Here is a 6,866-nt window from a genome sequence, read left to right as displayed (position 1 = left end):
CAAAACCTTGCCACGCAAACCCAGTACAGACCCTTACTTTGATATACACCGATATGTTTTAGAAATCTCTATGAAAACGTGTTTGGCTGCGGCTTTGAAAGTACATGGGTAGCACTGGGGAATGACATCGGAAGATTGCCAAAATTTGGTTCGTTGCCTTTCTGTGCTTTGATTGTCAGTGAGTTCAAGCAAAAACATGGAAATAACGATCCTGTTTTTTTTTGATGACAGGTCATGTTTTACTCCTAATTCGTAGCACCTACCCACGGTGTCCAAAAATCACTTGGAGCAGCTGTGGCACTGGCCCCTCCCGAGTACTGTGGTCATCAGCAGAGGTTGAGAGCTTTGGTTACAGCCCTTGTAAAGCTCTTATTTGTGTCAGGGAATGAACTGGACTGGTTTTCTGGTACGCTTGAAGTAGTTGGTTCTCGTCTCTTTGTACTTTCTTGTTCATCACATTAATGGTTAATTAACCAAGGATTTGGATGCAAGGTTATGACAGTGCTATCATCTGGGCTGCTGACACTGTCTGCCGGCGTGGTGTCACTAGCTATTACATGGAAGAGGCTACAAATGTTTATAGGAAGCTTAATTCTTCCTATTGCAAAACTTCCTGCAAAATACGTCTCCTTGTTAATTTGTCTGCAAATTAATCACCTTTTTCATGTTTTGCAACTCCAGGGCTGTGGCATGTTCTTTTGTGAAATGCATGGTAGAAAATTAACATGCTGCTCTGGCACATGGGAGGGACTCTGTCTCCCAGCCTTTCTGTCCCCCAAATCCCCCCCCTTTTTTTATTGCTACCACCCCTAAAAAGTTGACGTTAACTTGAAAACAGTGGGAGGGAATGAAATGTGCTTTGAAAGGGCGATCCCATCGATGGGAGTGGTATTGAGTGGTTATACAGGTTATAGAGAGGGGCTGTGGGAAGAGAGGTGGTTCAGCAAAATGAATAGAATTCTGAGTCGTTAATCTGCGTTATTAGCACTGTGTAGCAGAAAGTTTAAGCTATGCCTGGCTAAATTGCATGAGTCTTTGAAATTCACAGCAGTGCTGGCAGCCCTGCTGGCTTTTGTCCTTCCTGCAAACACACAGCTGCTTAGTTGCTTCGTCCGGGCACCCCCGCGTGCTCAGCATCCCCGCTGCTTCCTCCGGTCCTGCCGCAGAAAGCTGCCACAGCTTTGGGGAAACCACAAGGCACCAGCTGGAAGAAACCTCACGAAAATGAGTTGGTGTTGCTGTTGGACCCATGGAAGATGTGAAAGTATGGAGTGTTTGGTTCACACTCCGCTCTCTGTGCGTAATTAGTGTAACACGGGAAAACTTTCTTTATCACCCCCCTCCAAGGAGTGACGTGTGTCCAGACTTGCTTAAGAAATTGATTGGTAATAGCCCAAAATGCAAACGGAGCACGTGCTCCCATCGCTGTACGTGGTCTGCAGAAACGCTTGCTTTGTTCAGCTAGCTGTGCTGGCTGCTCCAGGGAAGCTCATCTTAAAACATACGGTTGAAATCTATCGGCTTCTGGTTTTCTCCTGCTGACATTTTAAAGCCAGCTTTCAGCACAGGTAACTCAGCAGAAAAAGTAAGGGATTGCAAAAGGTTTTGGTTAGAAAGTAGGCGTGGAGGCTGTGAAAGGTGTTTTATATGTAGCAGTTACTCCTCAAGTTCCATGATGCTTGGCTGCCCTTGGGAAAGAAATGGTAATTGCTTCAGGTAGTGCTACAAGGTGTCTTGCCAGGTCTAAAATAAGGACAGCCTCATTGCGCTTTAAAAAAAAAAAAATCATCTCTGGTGGTTTTCTGACTGTCTTGCTTCTTGAGGTAGATGCTAAGACCACTTCTGTATTCTTGCATCTGTGTTCTGACATGTGAGGTGAGATGGGAAAGACAAGAGCCTCCAGGAGAAGTGATGATGGTTTTGGAGTGGAACATCGTACTCTTTCTATCATAGAGTTTATGATTAATTAAGTTCTAGTAGCAAAGACTTGCTTCAAAGTGTAAACAAGCATTTGCAGTTAGAAGAGCGTGTAACTCCTAGCTCTGTGTGCTGTTTTTGGCTTCCTTGAGACAGGGGTGTGTTAAGACTTTGAAGGGAAAGATTCTTATCCTGTTACTTGGACATTGATTTGACCTGAAAAAAATTCATTCTGAATCAGCAATTAAAAAGGAATTAATAAATTGGTAAGGCACTCCTGGAGCCTCTTCCATCTACTGTGCCTAACGGATTACATGCCACTCTGCTTCTTTGAAGAATGTTACCAAGGTAAAACAACCAAATCGTCGTTAAAGTTCCTTTCAATACTTAAAGGGAGCTTATAAGAAAGATGGGGGCAGACTTTTTAGTAAGGACTGTAGCGATAGGACAAGGGGTAATTGTTTAAAACTAAAAGAGGGTAGGTTTAGACTAGATAGAAGGAAGAACTTTTTTATAATGAGGGTGGTGAGACAGTGGAACAAGTTGCCCAGAGAGGTGGCAGATGCCCCATCCCTGGGAACATTCCACGTCAGGCTGGATGGGGCTCTGAGCAACCTGCTCGAGTTGAAGATGTCCCTGCTCACTGCAGCGGGCTTGGACTAGATGGTCTTAAAAGGTCCCTTCCAACCCAACCCATTCTGTGATTCTCCAAAGTGAAGTATAAGCCATAAGGATGAGCTGTAGGAAGCTCAGGCTTTCCATTCTGGGCTTGACTAATGGACGGTAGTCAGGAGGCACTGACATCCTTGCCGTGAATCTCTACACCGTTTTTATCTTGCACATCTGCTGCTTCCCCGCTTGCCTCTTCCACCATCCCCAGGGCTTTCATGCTGACAGTCCTGTGTTTTGTGTTCAGTTGCTGTGACAACAGATGACGAGGCAGAAGCATTTTGTGTGCATGAATCGCACGGTTGCCTTGCAGAATAGCTGTCCTGTGGCTCAGTGAGGTGCTTAAAATTTGGAAGGCAAGGAATGAAGGTGTGGCTTCACGGTCTCTCAAAGTACGCTGGCTGCTCTCAGCCCTGCCCGCTTCACCACAGCTGGAGACAAGGAATTATGCAGCCCTTGGCTGCTTGTATCAGCTTGCTTGATTAAGTCCCAGTGGCTAATTTGATGGAGAGATAACCTTTTGGTGGCCTTGGAGATACTGGGATGTCCCTGGGGCTGTGTAAGTGCTGGTTGGTGGGAAGGAGGCACCAGAGATGCACAGCCTGAGGACGTGGGACAGACTGACACCAGTTGAAGCCAATTTTGAAAACACCCTAAAACTTTGTTTAGAAGGACCCTTGTGATAAGATGGACTCAAAGTGAGGATTTTGGATTATGGGAAGCTATTGCAAGCTTTGAAAGCTCAGACTTCTATAAAAGGAAGGAAATGAGCAGGCTGAAGTTTCCACCTTTGTGCCATGCACATGGATTCAGCTCATTAGTTGAAGTGAGAAACCTGAGAAAAAGATGGAGAGAGAGAGAGATATAGAGAGCATTTCTGGGGGAGGATTTTTATAGAGAAGACATACATGTATGTGTTTAAGTTAAAAAAAAATAATTCTTCTAGAGTTTTACTTTATGCAAAACATCTTTATTTGGAGGTTCAGCTGTTCTAGCTTGTTTTAGCTAACTTTGCATAAGCAGTAATAATGAGAATTGCCTTTTAAAAATTAGTAACACATTAAAATAAGTGGGCAAACTGATATTTATGAAGCTGCTTGACTATCCTCGAAGCAGATTCAAGGGTAACATTGATCTATAGTGGAAAAATCACTTGATAACCAGTCTACTTGTTTGTCTTTTTTAAAGCTTTTCATCACCAAGAATTACTTAAAATAAATCAATGTGAAACTAAATCTAATTTTCATAAATTACACTGAAGATCGAGATGGTGCATCCTAATGCAATTAAATTTATAGGCTTACTCATTTTAGAATTAATAACACCATAATGACTTGCTTTTCTCTTTATGGGTTTGGAGTTCCTGTGGTGATGGATGAGCTACTGCCCATAAAGGACTGTTGTGCTGCTGATACTCATTGTATATCTAAGAGTTAAACATACGGCCAAAGGAGAGAAGGAGACTGAAGCGTCTCAGTGATTTGGGTTAATTACTAGAACAGCTACTGCAGAATTATTCTTATTTATCTGTCAGGTTGGCCGGGCTGATGTTGCATCAGCATTTCTTTTGTTAAAAAGCTTTGAGAGATGAAAAGTTGGCATATGTGTCTCCTGGGAGGAAGTTTTGCTGCAAGTCATCTACCACCTGTACAGAGCTGTAGAGCTGCTCTTCCAGCGAAGAGCCAACCAATGAATGGCGATAAATCTTTGTAGAACATAGATAGAAAAAATTATTATGCCTTCTGTTTTTGGGGACAAAAAAAAAAAGTGCTCTTTGGTCCTGCAAATGAACTGTATTCATTAGTCCTAAGGAGAGGTGTTGTAGTGTGTGTTTTTTTTTTTTATTTAATGCAACTTTCACCTACTCGCTTAATCTGTGGGTGCTTGGAGGAATGGAAAACGAGTTTAGCATAGCTGAGGGCTTTTCTTACAGAGGTCTCCCTTTAGTATGTGTCCTGCCCACACAGAGATAAAGATGAGCAAGAAAACCCCTAGAGCAATGCGTTTTTGCATGGGTATGCAGCAGTTCCTGCCCAGGCGACTCTTGCTGGAAGGATCCAGCCCATCTGCTGGCCTGCAGCTGCCTCTGATGTGTTGGGAAGAGGTACGGTGATCACTGGTGGGGTGTTCAGGTTTTGGGGGTGCTTGGGCAGAGCACGCACAGAGGTAATTTCTATTTTATCCCTGCAAGGGATGTATAGGTCGTGATGGCTGAAAGCAGAGCACGGGGACAGATGCTCTTCCACAGATCACTGGAAGCTCCTTTGCGAGTTCAGGCACAGTTTTGTAGTGCAACATCATCCTTCCCTGTCCCCTCTCATTTGGGGTAAAGGTGGTGAATAGTCAACTCCCTCCTCCACAGATAACGCTTGAAAGCTGTCCAAAATGGGCTTGGTTTCAAAAGTAGCATGAAGTCACTGTGGCACGTAAGCCACAGAGCCCTGCTTGGGGGTTTTGGAGTGCTCAGCCCTTCCTTCCTGCTGGGAGAGAGTGACTGAAAAACCTCCGGCTCATTTTATTTTTGATGCTAAACGCATAGTTTCCTTCCAGCGCAGCAAGTTTGTGACTGTTTTGGAGCAGGCTGTCTTCAGCCTGAACACAAGCCGAATCCTGCCAGCAAGGCAAGCAAAGGCTTGTTCGCTAAAGATAGCGTGCACATGTGTATGTAGTCCAGGGGGTTTTTAAGGCACCCTGAGCGCTCAGATTTACAATGTGATCCTAGGCATCCTAAAGAAAATTAAAGGGATCAGATACACATCATGAACAATGAGCTATTTAAGGTCAACTTTATCCTTTATAGCGCCTGTTGTCCACGGCAGCCATACCAGGTGACACAAGCATATCATGCATCAACCTTTGCATCAGATTCAACTCTTGTTGGGCATCGGGTTTTGGCACTTCTCCTGTCTCTGAGGCCGGTATACGTTGGTAATTCAGTAATCCCTGCAACGCATTTGGCCTGCCTAAGGTTATAGCTTGTGCTCACGTTAATTGGGCTGGCCCTGAAAAAAGTTCAACTCTCTCTTTTATTTATGCTTCCTTTAGATTTATTAAATATTTGTCCTTTGCATGGATGGAAAATGTTAAAAATAGAAGTGTTCAAGGCAGGGCTATTGTGTTGGTGTTGACAGGTTCGCTGGAAGCTGAAGCACGCCTTGTATTTTAAGAAGCACCAGGTTTTGGAAGGGGTTGCTCTCTGATGCCCTCTTGACCCTGCACTGAGGAACTACTTTTCTGAGCTAAGAAGAGACCATCTTTTGGATAAATTAGGTTTTTAGTGTGCTGCCATTCACTAGGTGGTGCGGTTATTGCAAATAATAGACCGAGCTTGGGATTTCTGAAGAATTGTTGCCTTTTGTAATTACGAGGCACCAACTGCGCAGCTACTCGGTGAAAAAACATGAAATAATATGTAACAGACAATTTGGGTTTTGGTACAACTCTTTCCTCTAATAAAAATTTTCTTTTCCATGTCCCATCACTGTGCAGGCAAGCCCATATATATAAGGGAATAAAGTACAAGTGATGATACAGAGGAAATAATGACACTGTACCGATCTGTACCATGCAGCAAAGAAGTAAGTTTCTGCAATTTCCCTCTCCCCAGTAGTTGTAACCCATTGTAAAATTCAATGATTTTTTTTCAGGACCCCTAACTTTGCTGAGCTTGCCCCAAACCAAAGGCAGGCTTTCCAGAAGAGAAGGCAAAAGCACGCAGGTCCTTTATTTGGTGAGATTCTGTAACTATGGAGCTGTGTCCCTAAATATAAAACTAGACCACGAGCATCTCTGGCCGTCGGAGTTGCAGAGATGAGCTTCCAAATGTAAATAGTGTATGAAATGATGGAGAGCAATTTCCTGAGCCTCCCATCTCAAGTTGGCTTCTTTATAGTAGCAGTCAGCTGTTGGTCTCTGTGTTTTCTCATCACGGAAATCTAACAGTGACCACACAGATTTTATTGCGGGTTGCTGATTGTGTTAGCAGATACACAGGCTTATCTCAAGCGTGCACGACACTTGCCAGGTATTATTCTGTATTCAGCTGTCTCTTGCACAGCTGTGAAAGTGATCTGTAACTTGTGTGGAGCCGCAGTTCTGCGGGAAACTGGGACATAGGACAAACATAAGGGAAAGGTAAAACGCTGTGGGGTTTGGTTTTGCTTTTTTCAGCTTTCCTAAAATGGTAGGAATAAAGGAGGGTTTTGCTGAAGTTTGGATTTTCGCAACATAGTGATTACCCTGTTCTTTCTTCCTTTGCGCTGCACGGAATTTAAATTCCC

The sequence above is a fragment of the Phaethon lepturus genome, unplaced genomic scaffold (assembly GCF_000687285.1).
Source record: "Phaethon lepturus isolate BGI_N335 unplaced genomic scaffold, ASM68728v1 scaffold11654, whole genome shotgun sequence".
NCBI classification, from domain to species: Eukaryota; Metazoa; Chordata; class Aves; order Phaethontiformes; family Phaethontidae; genus Phaethon; species Phaethon lepturus.
Note: the sequence above shows the minus strand (reverse complement) of the source record.